We start from the raw sequence: 15,916 nt of genomic DNA, 5'->3' as shown, positions 1-15,916 counted from the left end.
CACTCTTTTTACTTTGTTAAAAGAAAGGATGCTCTTCATCCAGCAGGTGAGGTCCCTGCTGGTGTGTGAGGGCATTTCTCCCACACCTCTCCTTCTTGGATCAAAAGGGTTTAGTCACTGCTTTGCAGCATCTCAGCCCTGCCAGCACCCCATGCATGGCCCATCCCAGGCTGAGCAAACCCCCAAAAGTGGGACCTGCCCACCCTCCTAGTTGTGCTTATGCTGCTGCTCATGCAGCTGGCAGGGCAGAGGTAACCTGGTCTGGAGGAGAACTGGAGGGGTGGGTGTGTGTGCATGAGTGGTGGCACAAGAGGAGAGGTGGCAAAGTGAGACCGAGGGAGGGGAAGACTGCCTGTCTGAGCAACAGTGTGATGTAGAGCTGGCTTCAGCCCACTGCAAAACCTCCCTGTGTTTCTCCTCCCACCATCATTACAGACAACTTGGTGCAGAGGTGTGGACTCAGCATGCCCCTCATCTGGAGGGACTGGAGCTCAGAGCAGGTCCCCAGCAGAGCTGACTCTCTTTTTCTTTCCCTTCACCATCCTTCTGTATGAACTTCCATCTCATATTTTTTGCCTTTTAAAACAGATGAGAAAAACTGGGCCTAAAGGTCAATAACTCAGCTGTGTCCGTACAGAGGCTGGTCAGCGCAGGGGGTGGAAGCAGTCTCTCCCTCCAGCCCCAGGGAGTCCTGGCTCCCCTCTGGGCACAGCATTGCAGGCAGGAGTAAGCAAATGAGAAGAAATTGCCCTGACTTAGCAAGAGGTCATGCAGAAAGATCCATGCTGGCAGACGAGACAGTGTGCTAAAGATAACTGTTTGACAAACTATATTTACTCTCCCTTTCTGGGAGGACTTAGAGGGGATTTGGAGCATTGTGCTAATATAAGCCATCCAGTGCCTGCGGTGGAGGAAGCGCCTACTCTGGGCTTCTTTGCGCTTGTGTCTTTACAAGCCATGAGAGGGGACACCGCTGAAAATAGCCTTGTCTCCTAATTGTATCTTGGGAATGCTAATCAGCGAGCTTGCTCTTCCCACCAGCAGCAACTGGGCAGCAATGCTGTGTGATCAAATGCAGCTGCTTCCCTCACCACCACCACCATTTCTCTCGACAGCAGCACTAGTTGTCCCTGTCCATATTCCTTCCTAACCTGCAGGGGAGGTGATCCATTCTGGGGGGTCTCAGAGCCAGGGGAAAGCCCATTATCCATGTTTTCTGGGTGTTCTGGGAAACCTCTGCGCTGGAGCTGGTTTTGTGCCTCCAAGAGCTCTCCACCTAAACAAAGGCCATGGGGGATAGGGCTGGACAAAGGAGCAGGGGGGTGAAAGAGAGAATCCTCCTAAACAGCCGTGATTTTTCAGCTGATACTCAGTAAGCTTTCTGCCGTACAGGAAAAGAGGCACTTGAGATTTTGAGTATGCAGTAACCATGACAAATACAGAAGTACAAAAACAGCTCTAGGCAGCTAGAAAGAACAATACCGAACAAACAAATTAGCCATCTGTACCATCTCTAGCTCCTAAAAGTAAACATAAACACAGAACCACACTGAAAAGGACTGTACTCGTAATAAATCAATTAGCCCTGCCAGCACTTAGAGGCGGCAGGGGGTGAGGGGCAGGGACCAGAGGAGCATACCTCAGCCTGCTTCCCTTCAGGTTGGCTCTCTGGGCTCCTGAAAAGCTCTCATGTGGGCTGGGGAGTGAGGATCAGCTCACCAGAGCGCTCCCCCCGTGAGTGGCAGTGGGAGTGACACCATGGAAAATCTCAACCCCGGGGAGGGGGGATGTCCAGCGTTCACATTTCAGACTTCCTTTCCCAAGCCCTAGCTAGTGAGGGTCTTGTGATCCTTCCTCTCTCCTCTCCTTCGGGCGCAGCAGGGTATTGGGAAGGTTATAAATACAGGCAACTGTTTGCTGTAATTCATCTCTGTCCATGGGGATCAGTAGCGCACCAGGCTCCTCTTTCCTCACTCCCAATTTATCTCTGATTGACTTGCCCATCCCATGGCCACCATTCATAACCCGCAGCTTCCTGCATTTCTTACTGATGTCTCCTTATATGCCAAACACCCATGGAGGGCTGCCTTAAAAAATAAATCATCCTCTTGAGATGGAGAGGCACCAGAGTGGTGGGGATGGGGTAGTAGGGCAGCCCTTCTGGGAGCTTCGTTCCCCTCTATTCTGTATGGTGGGTGTCTTACTCCAGAGAATAGCAAGGGGAAATGGACAGATTCGGTAATAAACTACCTCTGCGTTGTAGGAGCCTGGACCCCTCCACAGAGTGTGAAGACCAAGACATTTGCCCTGTAAAGGACTTCTGCTGTCTACCTAGGGAAGGGACCCAGACCTGTAGCACTGCAAACCAGAGCTGTGCTCCCCACAGCCACCTCAGAGGTTAGTGTGCAGCGCTGCATCCCACCAGCTGGGCAAGGACGGCTGTGGGACGTGTCTCCACGGACATGTCTCAGGGGGTTTCTGACTGGCTTCCATTTTTGAGCCCCCTAGGCTGTCCCCAGCCTCCTGCGATGGGTGCAAGGGCTGTGTGTGAACTGCTCCGCTCACCTCAGGGGATACCCAGACCAGAAGCTATGCCGGGCACGCTTGCGAGGTCTCATTGCTAGTCAAGTCTGCAGGCAGGAAGGGGTTTGCTGTTACTGTAAAGATCTGCCCTAGCTGTGCCTAACTGCATCCCTTTGGGGAGGGCACAAGTGGGTGAAACTTGAGTTGGGGGCAAGGATTAGGAAAGCAATGCAGACTGGAGGAGAAAACAAACACACCCATGAAAGGGTGGCACGCTAAGCCTAAAATCTGTCACTGTCAGAGAAAGAGCAACAGCAGCATCTGTCTAATAGCACATACCAACGGGGTAGGAACTCTTTGTTGGTGCATGACCTTCAAGTCACTGCCAGGAATAGATTTTGGCTCCAATTTCACCCCTAAGTAAAGCACCTTCTTCTGTCATGATTTGGAAGCTGAAGTATTTCAGTTTCCAGAAGCAGAGCGCCCAGGAGGCAGCCCCATGGCATGGCAGTGGCTCTGGAAACGGACAGGCTCTGCACTTTGGGAATGATGTGGGGTGAAGGGACTCGATGGGCTTCATCCCCCCTGCCCCTTGCCATCATACAATGGCGGCCGTGCATGGTCTAGCCCTAGCTGATAATGTGACTGCATACTTTCTCCTAGTCTGTAAGAAGCTATGACATTTTCTTCAGTTCATTCAAAGGACTGAGTATTTTTAACAGTATAATTTAGTTGCTGTCCCAGGCTCTTGCTGTCAGTTTCCATACCAGAGCTCTATTTATTTTCAAAGATCCCGAAGCCCAACAGCTGAAGTTTCTGAATGGAGGAAGGCTGCCACCCCTTCAAGTTAGCAGAGATGCAAGGTGGGTCCCAGGGGCCAAGCAGCCATCTATTTTGCTTGGCAGCTGTTACCTCCAAACCAAATTAATCACGCCTCCTGCTTTGCCACCCTCTCCCCTGCCTATTTTATGAAGGTGGCTGAGAAACACAGAGTGCTCTGCCCTTAAAGGAAAGCGGCAACCCAGTGAGCGGGGGGCAGTATGGGAGGCCAGGGGGCACAAACCCCGTTCCAGGTGCCGCTGCCCTGCCCTGCCAGCCTCCCACGGAGGGGCTGGGAGCTGCTCCCCTCCTGCTTTCTGAGGCGGCAGCATTGGAAGGATGCAAAGCACAGCCTGTCCTGACAATAGAGAGGGCCCCCACCCTTGACAGGGGTTTCAACAGCACTTCGAAATGGGGTCCTGGCTCCCCTGCCTCTGCAAACTGAGGTTTGAATTCACGTTTTTCAGACCTAGCAGCCCACGGCGGGCCGCAATGACAAGGTCACGGCCACACACAGCCTGTCCTGCTTCAGTGGTCTTCGTGGGCAGAGGCAGTGTGTGTGCGCATGGGTTTGAGAGAGGGAAGGGGTGAAAACAGCATGTGCGGGCCCGTGCACACCCTGCCTGTCCTCCCACAGACCAAAAGTTTCTCAGCTACCCTCAGAAAGAAAATATTTTGCTAAACATCACCTGAAATGAGAGGTTTCATTTCAGTGGAAAGCCTGTCTGATATGCCTCTGGAGCCTGGCGAACTGAAATGAGAATGAGGATGAGCTCTTGAGAGCAAGTGCTGGTGGTGCAGGGGGAGGCAGCTGCTTTTACCTCTGGTACTTAAATCTCTATACCTTCAGGAACGTTTTCTCTGCTTGTTTGAAATGTCACTTCAGCAACCACAGAGGACAATACAAGTCTTTTGTTGCTGGCTATGTCTGCTTGCTCTGCCTAGCAAACTCCGAATCACAGGGGATATTACCCACCACAGAGGTAGGACAGCTGTCTGGCAGCGTTTCAGAAACAGAGGAGCAGGCTTGGAGTGGAGAATATTTACAAGGACTGTTTAACTTGCTAAAGTCTGGCACCTTAGTTGGCTTCACATAGGTGAGGACCGTACTGCTGTTTTACGGACCAGCCATTGCAAGACGTTCGCGTCGGCTAGTCAGGTGTAGCAAGGCAAGGCGGAGAGGAAGCCATCAAGACAGACAGGGGAGGTTTCGTATTCACTTTGCACCACTTTAAATGAGCACGAGGTGTGTGGCAGAAGTCCACCATGTGTCATAAAAGCTGGAAGTAGGCATGCTTCTTGCAAGTCTCTAAGAGGAAGCTGGGCAAGGAAAGCCCATCTGCGCCCTGTTGTCCCAAGGGAGCCAAGACCTGTCATTTTCCAGCAGTGGAAGTGGTGGTGGGGACAGGTGCTGTCATCTGCAGCCCCATGTCTCCTGCTGTCATTAGGATGTTTAGCCAGTCCAGGGATCCAAGTTCCTTCCTGCAGGCAACATGCTAGCATGTCAGTGAGATCCAGCATAACTGGAGCAGGGAAGAAGATGCTCTGTGTGCTCAGCCTGTGGCCGGTAGGAGATACAGTGATATTTAGAGTCTGTAAAGATGTTGTCAAAGCTGACAGAGCACCAAGCCGGTGTAGCAAAAGGAAAGTAAGGCCTTTGCAGGTACCTGCTTTAGGACTAACATCCTACACATGGAGAGTAATGACTCTGGCAGTTTTGATCCATCCAAAAATGTTGCATGGGATTGCTTCATTCACAGTGGGTTGGCAGAGAGCAGGGGGAGTGCTCAGGAGGGGTTTTTTGGTCCTTTTTTTTTTTTTTTTTTTTAAATAAAAGCCACAGCACTTCTCTGCAGTACTGCAAAAAAAAAAAATCCTGAAGCACTTGAAATTGCCTGAGGTACTGGAACAGAAAACCTAATGTTGCTTCTGGTGCCACGGGGTATCCTGCTCTTCCCGGCATCTCCAGAGCCTGAAACCCACAGCGGCAGGGTGCCTGCTGCAGCCACCTGCTGCAGTGGCCACAAGCAGCTTTTCTGTACGGGGTAATTGTCAGACATACAGGGTTCGGTTCATTACCACATCCAACAGGCATGAAAAATGCCTTACAGACCTGTGAGATAATTCCTGGTAGTCAACACTCTCCCCAGTTCCTGCCCAGCCGTGGTCCAGATCTGTATGCTTGGGTGGACAGGAGCCGTGTTGTCGGGGTTTTCAAAGCTTGTAACTCCTGCGTTCATGCCTTTTAAGAGATCAACTCTTCCACACATGCAGCTAAGGTAGGTTTGTCCCTCCCTCAGGTCTGCCTTCTTCAGGATAAAAGAGATGGGAGCAGGAGGATGGAGAGGGCTTGTGCAGCATGGCGAGGAGAACTCAGGTTTACAGAGAGTTACAAAGCTTCTGTAAATGAAACTATTTTTCATATGTAATGAACTGTGCATGTCCTGCACAGCAATAAAAATATCAAAGTAGTACTAAGAACTAATGTGGGTCGTAAATACCGACTCGTATTCATAATATTTTTGTAGGGCCATTATAACTAAAATATAAATGCAGTTTTTATTTTAAACATTTAATATTAATCAAATGGTTATGAAAGTACACAACAAACAACTGTGACATACTCATGGCCTAAATAATAAAAATGAAATGGGTGATGAATTCCTGTGAAAATTTAATTTGCAAAAGAAAGAACATTGCATTAATAAGGCATAATTACATCATCAAATATTTACCATTATTTGCTGGAATCCATTTTATTTTTACTTTATATAATAAAATAGTGGGTACATAAAGCAGCAGGCTGGGCCCCATCTGAACTCTTTTTGTGCCCCCAGGTCGCACAGGCAATACCCTTGTAACTCAGGTTTTGCTGGTTTGCTTCATTGTTTTCTCTAAAGGCTCCAATGCTGCATTTTAAAAATTACTCTTCAATTCTGACATCTCCTCTTTTTCGTTACTCATTATGCACGAGTACCATTATTTCAATCCACACCTCCAGGGAGAATAAAGGAAGTGACCCCATGTCATTCGCAGACCCAGGTCGGTGGATGAATAACCGTTTCACACAGGCCGTCTGCTGGCCGCTATCACGCAGCAGCCACCTTCACTTCTCCAGGGACCACTGGTGTTTCCCACCACAGAAACAGTGAGAAGACAAAGCCACGCCAAAGCTGTCAAGCTGATGTGCTCCTGCATCCCACAGCCGGACCGAGGCTGCCAGCGGGGATGCATTTAGCAGAGGATGGCACCAGTTGACGGCCGTACCCCCACGCTCTGTGTTTCATTCCTAGTCAGGTGCTGAGGTTTATTTTCTTCCTACAGGTCTGCTGGCCCAAGGGATTGGCATCTTTCCTGAGGTGCTCCTGCACTTGCTGAGGTGTAGGATCCTGAGGGGATTTCCATGCAAACCAGTGATTGGAGGCACATCCAGAGCATCTGGGCAGGGTTGTTGGGGAAAGGCCAGCCCAGAGGGGCTGTCGCCACCTTGAATCGAAGCCCTCCTTTCCAGGGTGGTCTTTTTTCCATTGTCTTTTACAAGGCATGGTTGCTGCTGCCCAGTTTTGTGTTGCATTCGGTTTAGACAGCCCTTGCTCAGCTCAGCCAAGGCTGAGAGACTCAGTGGGTTCTTGGGGGTGTTTTTAGGTTTGGAAAACTTCCCTGATTATAGATCTGCCAGCGTAATTTACACCTCTGAGGACTGGGTTGATTAGAGAATCAGTGAGAATGATTAATTTTATTCATTGAAGGCAGGGCTATGTGTGTGCTACAACCTGCAACTGAACTGATATTTCCTTTAATTGTTCAGCTGGGTCCCTGGCAAGCCTGAGCTGAAACTGCACAAACTCGCTCAGTAAACGTTTCTGGTAGCTTGAGCTTCAGCGGTCCTGCCAAGCCAAACCCAAACCCGGCTTGTCTTCTGGTTACAAGCTTGAGGTTCAACACCCCCCCACACACATGCACACATGCACAGGAGCAGCTTTTTAACTTCGGGTGGAGGTGTGCCTACATCAGATGCGAGGCTCTAATGCCCGATGCTGGCAGCAGCAAGCTGCTGAGTGTGGGATGATGCACTTTAACCCCTGTCTTTAGGGGGCTGCTGTCACCGTGGCAAGCCCGTGTCCCTCCTGCATTTCACAGGTGAGGGGGCTCACTGCCCCAGTACTGGGAGAGGTCAGAGGGAGGGGAGAGCAGCCAGCAAGCAGACGGTGCTGGATTGTGCTGCTGTTATTTGTATCATTAATGAGGAGGGTAATGGGATAGAAAACACACTTTAAATTCTGTGGGTACCTCCAGGTGGGGAAGCACACTTTGCAAGGACTTTGGAGGGCTAGAAATCAAAGTGGTCTTGACAAATGCGAGAAATCTTCTGGGATCAATAAAATGAAATTCAATACAGGGGAGTGCACAGCACACACTTAGAAGGGGGGCTCAGGTGGGTAACAATGCCATGGGGAAGGGCCAGGCTGGCAGCAGTAGAGAAGGGGAGGTCCAGGCAAGCAGCAAGGCAGCTGCCAGTGGTCCAGGACAGGGAACAGGCTGACCAGGAGGTGCCAGTGGTCATGCCAGATGTGAGACTGGGGAAATCACCATTCCTTCCCCTCAGGGCTGAGACAGGCAGAGGACAGCATCCTGCTGCTCCTGGGATGATGCAGGCAAGCATGGAGGAGAGCAGGGCATGGTGGTATCCTGGAAGACACAGCTTACATGGAAAGGTTGAAAGAATTGGTTTGTCCAGGCTGGAAGAGCGGAGGATGAGGGCAGACATGGCAATGTGTCAAATATGTAAGGATGGCCATTAGACCACCTAGTCTTTAGGTAGGCAGAGAAGAAAGTGAGCTGTTTCTCAGTGGCAGTGAACTGGGATGGAGCTAAAGGAAAAACATGCTGTAACCAGCAGGAGAGGTGAGCCCTGGCAGAGTGCTGTCCCTGTCACCAAAGATATTTTAAAAAGGTTAAACAAATATCAGTCAGGGATATTAGACAGGAAGAGAAGGAAGGGGAGGGGAAGAGGGGCTGGACGATCTCTGGAGGTCCCTCGAGCCATACATGTCCACGACTGCTGTGATTCAGGTTGGGGCAGTGCCCAAAATGTGTCTGGTGAATTCCACACATGTCCAGAATGACTCCTTGTCCCAAGTTGTATGTTGTCCTAAAATGGTCCTTGATTTTTGCAGAGAGGTCATGCCTTTTATAAAATGGGATATTTAGGGCATCAACAGCACCTGTATCCCCAAAAGCGTGGGACAGATTTTTAATATTTGAAATTATTTTCTGCAATCCTACATCAAGCCTGGCTGAGTTTTACACTCATTCAGATCAAAGTTTCTTTACTGGCATGGCTACAATGCCTGCGCTGCCAAAGCTAACATATAATACAAATTAAATGATAAGTTGTATGAAATATTGTTTCATCTATATCCAACACTAATATCGTAAGACGTAGAACCCTAACCTCCTTCCTCAGAAATAAAATAAAATGAGAAGAGCCAAAAAACAGCTGCCAGGAAGAAAGCAAAAGTTATTCAACATTGTGCTGGGCATTAGCTTAACTAGGAAGCGGGGGGTGATGTTAAGCTGAATGACACCAATGTGCAGAATAGGTCAAGCTAGCCAATGGTATAATAAAAAAAGGCTGCTGTTTCAGGCGTGGTCTAGTTAAGTCAGGAGATTTAAGTACAACAGACTCAGGGATGCTGGAGCTAGAAGATTGCATTTAGACTAGGCAAGAAAATGTCTTCAGGTATTGTTATTTCAGGCTCAGCTAAGTTCACTCACCTTTTCTAGTCCTGCTTCGTAGATGTGCCCTATGGGACCCTTGGCAGTCTGAGCTACACTGTGTTGGGTAACGTTCATCTTCTCCCTCTGAAGATGGATCAGAATTAGCACACATACATCAGCACATTTTGCTATTTATTATATATTTAATGAGCCAGATCTTCTGTGAGGAAGTTGAGCTTAAACAGAGACAAGAGTAGCACATTGTGATTGCATGGTGGAAAAAAAAAATCAGGTTTTGCTACCTGTTGTCCTTGCTTTAAGCAACCTCTGCCTACAGGCAGGTGGTAACTCCCTGGCTCACTTGTACTTCTGCTCATCTGCCATCGTCTCTGTGCTATTTCTTGCTCTGTTTCCCCAGTTGGCCGGGCTGCGCATCAGTGCCTTTTATGGCAGGGCAGGGGAGGCCCGGGCTGCAGCCGCATGCCCCCAGCCTCCCGCCGCTGCCCCCAGCCCGCCCGTGCCCGCTGGCGCCCGTGGGACGGGTGGCACCGTGGCAGGGAGCAGGAAAGGGAGGTGCGCGAGGGAGTGTATATTTAGCTCACCTAGGAGGAGAGCTGCAAAGTGACATCAGCCTAGCTCACCCCTCGCAGCCGGGCAGTGCTCCGCTGCCTGCACTGTGCCCGATCCCCTGGCACCGGGTCCCAGCACCGCTCCGGTTACCCGCCTCCTGTTCTCGCCTGCTGACGCAAGGGTTAGTCCTAAGTGCGAAAACAAATGGCTGAGAACCCCTGTGCTTCGCTTCGCACAGGGAGAAAGCTAGGGCAAGCCCTGTCACTCACCTAGTGGTATTTTGGCAGTGTCAGTGGGTAGGAGCATGGGTTGGGAATTTCAGTCCCTGCCCAGCTCCAGTGACAAGCTCCGGTGGCCCTGGACACGCTCTGGCTGAGCGCGGCATTTACCGATGGTTATTCCAGGGCAGAGAGCAGGCCCAGGGTTTTGCAGTCACAAGAAACACGTTCCTCTGGGTTTACCCTTCCGACTTCAGTGCCAGCAGTGTGACGGGAATAGCGATTCCAGCCTCTCCAGTATGGTGGGCTCCAGGCACCCGTGTCCCAGTGCAAGGCGGACAAGCCCCAGCTTGTTTCACCTCTCCAGGCTGGAGGCTTTCCTCTCTGTTTGCCAGCTGGGAGTGGGGTCTGAGCGTCATAATCTCCCCCACCGCCCCCCAAATCAGGGCTATATTCAGCAGATACCATGGGTAACTACTGGGTCCTTAGCTAGGGGCCTGGCCCTGCCTAAGGAGCTAAACACAGGCAGTGAAATGCGCACTTTGTATTTTCGAGATTAATGAAGCTTCTTTCACATGTGTCATGGATGGTTGCATTTTTGGCAGTGCTGAGCACCTACGATTGCAACCACATTCACTCGGAGCACATTGGCACGCAGCGCTCTGGAAAATTAGGCCATGTTTCTCCAGTGCAAAAGGCTTGTTGATGTGTGGGATATCAAATGTGTAAAATTATTTGCACTCTGCTTCTTAATAACAATAAAAGGATGACTCATAATTACTTTCTGGGAATATTAAAATCCTAGACACGATGCTTCTTGCACCGTGCAGTGAATCTGTACAGCATAGTGTATTGAATACTCTTCTTTATTACAGAATAGTGATGTCTAATAACTCCCGAGCTCAGGTTTCACCGCAGTATTTATAATTCACATCCATAATAACATTTTCCCATTTAACAGCCTGGGGCAGACGCCACAATGTGTTATATAGCATGGATGCAAATAATGAGATAGGATGATGTCACTGTGTAGCATTCCTCCTAAGTGATCTAAAAATATTCTCTCTGGCTTTCCTACCTTTCATCATCGCCTGCTCCTTCCCGCCTGATGCTTTTTTGCCTGTTCCCATGGTAACAGCTTCTATTGTAGTCCAGACCCTCATGCAGATGTTGTCATTGATCCAACACCTTGGCAGCTTTGATGGCGCATTGTCTTCTTGTTTCCTGCTCTCCTGTCTCCATTCTCCCCCAGTAAGGATGGGTTGGGATGCATCCTCCTGCTCAGTGCCTTTGATCTGAAGGAGGAGAAGGGGGGAAATATTGATTGGGTTTTATTATCAAGATTAATGTTTCTCGGGGTGCTTTCTGAGAGCTAAAACAATATGCTCTGGAGCCAGCTACAGGTTCTCTTGTGCGATTGTTAAAATGGGTGCCTTAAATAAAACCACTAGAGGAATCAAGAGCGATTAGCATTGGGAGACCCTAATTAAAACCTCTCTCTGACAGGGCATGGAAAACTTCTGTTTCATAGGGGGTTGCTGCTGCTTTACTGCTTGTACAGTCTGATAGAGCCTTTTTGGTTCTCTTTGCCTTTTCCTTTTTTCTGTGTTTTTTTTTTTCCCCCTGCTAAGCGCCTAGGGAAGTTTCCACATTTTGGCCGTGTTCATTGTTCAGGCTCTCCCCACACAGGCTTGTCACTCCAGCTTGGCTCGAAGGGACAGGGAGAGAGGCAGCAGAGCTGCACTGGAGAAACTGCACCATGGATTATTGCCGAAATGAAATGTAGCTGTAAGAAAAAAGCAAAGAACAAGGAAATTCTGCTTAATCACCTATTGTCTACAGTTGTTTTGCATTCTTCACCTGTCACTCCTTGCTGGAGTCGGACGTTGTTCTCCTGATGATGAGAACCTGACAGACAGATGGTAATGAATGTGTAACTGAAGACCTGGGCTTTTGCATCTGCATTATTTATTCACCTAAAGCAGGAGCTGCTCTATATTTAGTGTATGATGTCAGTGGCTTGTTTGCATCCTTAGAAATTGGCAGGGAGCCACATCTCACATGATATATGAAATCACTGATAAATGCTTCTTTTCACTGAAAGAAAAACAGCTTAATAAATGCGGCTCTTCTGCTTTCATCTCTTCCCTCCCCACCATGCTCCCTTCCCCTTCTGGGATTTGTCTCTCGATGGCAGAGCTCAGCAGCATCTGTGAAGTGGAAATGAGCAGGCAGTACTGCAGATCAAAATGAAGCCGTGGGTTTGCTCGGGAAGTTGCTGCCCTCCCAAGCCCCCCTTTGCTCCCCCCTCCAAAGTCCTGGGGCCCTGCCAAAGACCCAGCCAAGCAGGGCGGAAGGGAAAAAAGGGAGTGAGGGAGAGCCTCCTCCGCGCAGCACAGGCTTTGCGGGGACGCTGGTATTCCTGGTATGTAATGAGTTTCAGTTGAGTTTTAGCAGGCAGGGAGCAGAGGGGACAGGGAGGGCTCCCACGTGCTTTGCTCGGTGCAGAAATGGCACCGTGACAGATACTAGCATTTATCTCTCTTGAACACGTCTTACATGCAAATGTCCAGCGACACACTCTTACATTCATGCTTTCGTAGGGAAAATGCAGCTGGGGTGCTTCTCTGGAATTGCTGCAAAACCAAAGGTCATGCAAAAATAGCAAGATTTACGTATAAAACATAGATTTGGGTGCCAGAACTTCAGCTGCTGCTACCTGGCAGGGCTCCACCAAATTTCCATGCATCAGTTCACGCCAGCTGAGGGTCTGATCCTTAATTCAAATGTGGGGCGAGTCAGGGGGTGAAGAAGCTCAGTGCAGCTCCTAGCTTACAGGGGCATGCCCATCCTGACAGCTTAGGGCTAGTTTTCCAAACCCAGCAGGTGCCATGGTTTCACAGCCTATCTCAGCTCTCCATGGCAGCGTTGATAAGACCTGTAGGGAGCTGCAAATGTATCATCAACAGATCCCAAGGCTGCAGTTTGGGGCCTGAGTGGGTTGCTGCTTTGGCCGCCACTCGCTCAGATAAAGAGCACAGCCTGCCGTGGGGCCAGCATCCTCAGCAGTGCCAAGTGAGATGTGAGAAATAAATTTAAAATAGGTGACTGAGCCACGGAAACAATCAGACTATTTGCTTCAGCAAGGATTTCTTGCAGTGGGCAAAAGCAGTTAGCACAAAGCCAAAGATTTACCCTCCCTGGCATTTCCCTACCAGGGTTTAATATAACTGCTACCGATGCAGACCCAGTAAGAAGCAGGAGGGGGAAGACGTAGCCTTGCTGCAGAGCTGCTATGCTGCAGATGAATGACTTCGCCTGTTTATTAAACAAGCCCATTCAAGCTTCCGCTCCACGGCCATTTGCTTGATGGGTTTGAACAATAATGAACTAGGATTAAAAAAAACCTGCTCCTGAGAAATTTGGGCTGCTCCAGCAAACAGGATCAAATAAAGTTGATAGTATCATGTGGCCTGTTAATGTTCAGAAATGACATCCATGTATCCTGAGCTTATTCAAACCAGCATTTTGCTTTGCTTTTGGTGAATAGGACGACCTGCAGGTTAAGCATCAGAGAGACATTTGGGAGGAATTAAACAGAGAAAGGTGGGGACGGAGCACGAGAGGAAATTCTTTCAAGAGCTTTAGCATAAAACATCCTTCTATAAAGGAATATGTGAAACAAGGTTTCAGATGAGACAGTTGTCCTCCCAGGAAAAACATCATGAAGTTGTTACACAGAAACTCGTTAAAGAAAAAAGTCAGCCGATGCCACAAGATGATATCTCAGTAGTCCCAGATGTTTGCTGTTCTGGGAAAAAGGAGGAAAGATTACTCTCAGAAATTCACCCGGTGTCAGCAGGGTACTCAAAGAAACTTGGATTGGGTTTGTAAAATAAAGAAAGATGCTGCTCCTTGGAGTAATATAGGCAGCTGCCGTATCAAAATGCTGAATGGATCCTGATGGACTGTACTGGGCAGGAACCAGTACAATGGCTGCTGTGGGACAGGGAATTAGGAAACCTGGATTCGTTCCTGATCATATAACGCATTTTCTGTGTGATACTGGGAGACCCTGATAGCCATGTGGCTACGAAGGACAACTGCTTCTGCCTGGGCCAAATCTTGCAGAATTGCCCCTCACTGTTACTACTCTGGTGAGCTACAAGGAGCTCATCTCGCTGGTGCCTGGACATCATTCTTTGCAGCAATGTTATAGCTGAGAGACCATGGCACAGATGTGGGGAACAGAGGGGAAGCCCCACTGATGGGACAGGATGATGCTCCTCAGCCCTCCCAGCAGGATGCTGAAGGGATGTGGCTGGGCAAGGGCTTGTGCCCGTTCTCCCTCTGGCACTAGCAGCCATCCCGGGGAGCTGCAGCCAGCGCAGTCCTAGCTGCAGGCATGGCAGGTGGCACGGGGAGCAGAGCCAGCCAGCAACCCCCAGGTGAGCCTGTGAAGCAGCTTTTTCAATGCATCACCCCCAAAATTCCCATCACAATCAGCCCTTGGCTGCTGTGAGCATAGGGTGGCTTGTGTGGCTGAGCCGTGGGCCCAGGGGGTGGGAGCAATGGCTGTGGGCTCTCCCAGCTTGCTCCTGGTCATCTTAAAGATTGTGCATGCAAGGGAAAAGACAAGACAGTGCCTGGTGTGCAGGCAGGGGTATAGTGCTTTAACCAGCACCTGGAGTGGTGGGAGTTGTCACAAGGGGGTCTGGACCTGATCTAGCCCAGCTTGCACTGGCGAATTTCCTACCGCCAGCTGTAGGCCAGCATCACAGCTATGTGACACACAGACCCAGCACTCAAACACCTAAGCCAGTTTTATTTCACACCTTTCATGTGATGTTCATGTGGTGTTTCCATGGAGGTTCTCGTTTCAGTGTAGTGGTCCTCTGTTTCACCGTGGCTGAAGTCCTGACCGTGACTTCAGCATCATTTAACAGCCGAGGAAATTAAGTGAAAGAAGGCTGAATTGACAGCAGGCTGGACTGGCGGGGACACCGGCGGGTTGCTCTAAGCAGTGGAAAATCCATTGAGGGGGGATTGAATTAGGAAAGCTGTGTCTACATTTTTTTCCCTCCAGTGAAACATAGGAGATAACCTGCAAAGCTTTGCTTGCGAGCAGAGGTTATGGAGAGGGTGTCCAGTGGATGCATCTTCTCAGCAGTTCCCTGGAACATGAAACGGCTCTCTCTGGACTGAAGCCAGCAGAAAGGGCATCTTACACTTGCCATTTTTGACTAGAGGATTTAAAGGGCCATCCAGCTGAGTATCTAACTCTCAAAACACAAACAATCAATTAGTTTTGGTGTTCTCAAATTCCTGTACTAAAGCAAGAGAGAGAGGTAAAATTATAGGATGTCAACAACAGAGCCGGGAGATTAAGCCAGATATGCTGAGTGTCTCTCCAGGGCATAACCACAACACATAGTTTCCTCTTTGGCCCACAGCAGTTGTATCTTAAGGCCTGTTAATCTGGATCAGTGACAGAACTATTACCTTCTGGAGGGTCAAAGGCACTTTTCACATATTTTCACATATTTTCTTAACACAGCAATAACCTGGGTCTTTACTACTAAAGCAAAAAGGCAAGTTGCTCTAGTTATTTATCTTCATCTAGTATTTTGCTTCATGTGAAGCTGCAAATGAGAAAAATATCTACATATCCTCAAAGTCCCTAAACCCAAAACATTTATTAAGAAAGAAGCCATTAGCGACCCACCATTCCCTCACATCCAGAACAATTTCCAGCTGAAACCCTCACAACAATGGAGTGATTCAAGGCTTGCAGATGTTTCATGAAGATTTTCTCAGAACATCTAGTCAGATGGATTTCACAAGCGGGTCTGTTTGCCATCAGACAAATATGATATATACTAGATTCACCTTTACCCATAAACCACTCGAATGAGCCTTCATCTAAGAAAGTATGCTTTTCATCATGCTTTTTACTGGCAACAGAGCTGTGCCCAGAAGCACTTTGTGTTAAGCCTTTTTCTTGTAAATACTTACAGGCTTAGTGCTCATCCTCCCTTATTCAGGACATGGTGGGGACTCACGAA

The 15,916-nt window shown here is 49.1% G+C and overlaps 1 long non-coding RNA gene across 1 annotated transcript; it reads right to left on the bottom strand.

The window, feature by feature from the left end:
* Positions 1-5,975: 5,975 nt before the first annotated feature.
* Positions 5,976-11,870, bottom strand: LOC135312810 (uncharacterized). The gene is made up of 4 exons (XR_010372428.1): positions 11,681-11,870; positions 10,930-11,146; positions 9,121-9,207; positions 5,976-8,567 (listed from the first exon to the last, which is right to left on the bottom strand). It is a non-coding gene; the product is annotated as an uncharacterized LOC135312810 (long non-coding RNA).
* Between the last annotated feature and the right edge of the window lie 4,046 nt (positions 11,871-15,916).

Source organism: Phalacrocorax carbo, chromosome 3 (assembly GCF_963921805.1).
Source record: "Phalacrocorax carbo chromosome 3, bPhaCar2.1, whole genome shotgun sequence".
Classification (NCBI taxonomy): Eukaryota; Metazoa; Chordata; class Aves; order Suliformes; family Phalacrocoracidae; genus Phalacrocorax; species Phalacrocorax carbo.
This window is presented reverse-complemented; position numbering and strand designations above follow the sequence as displayed.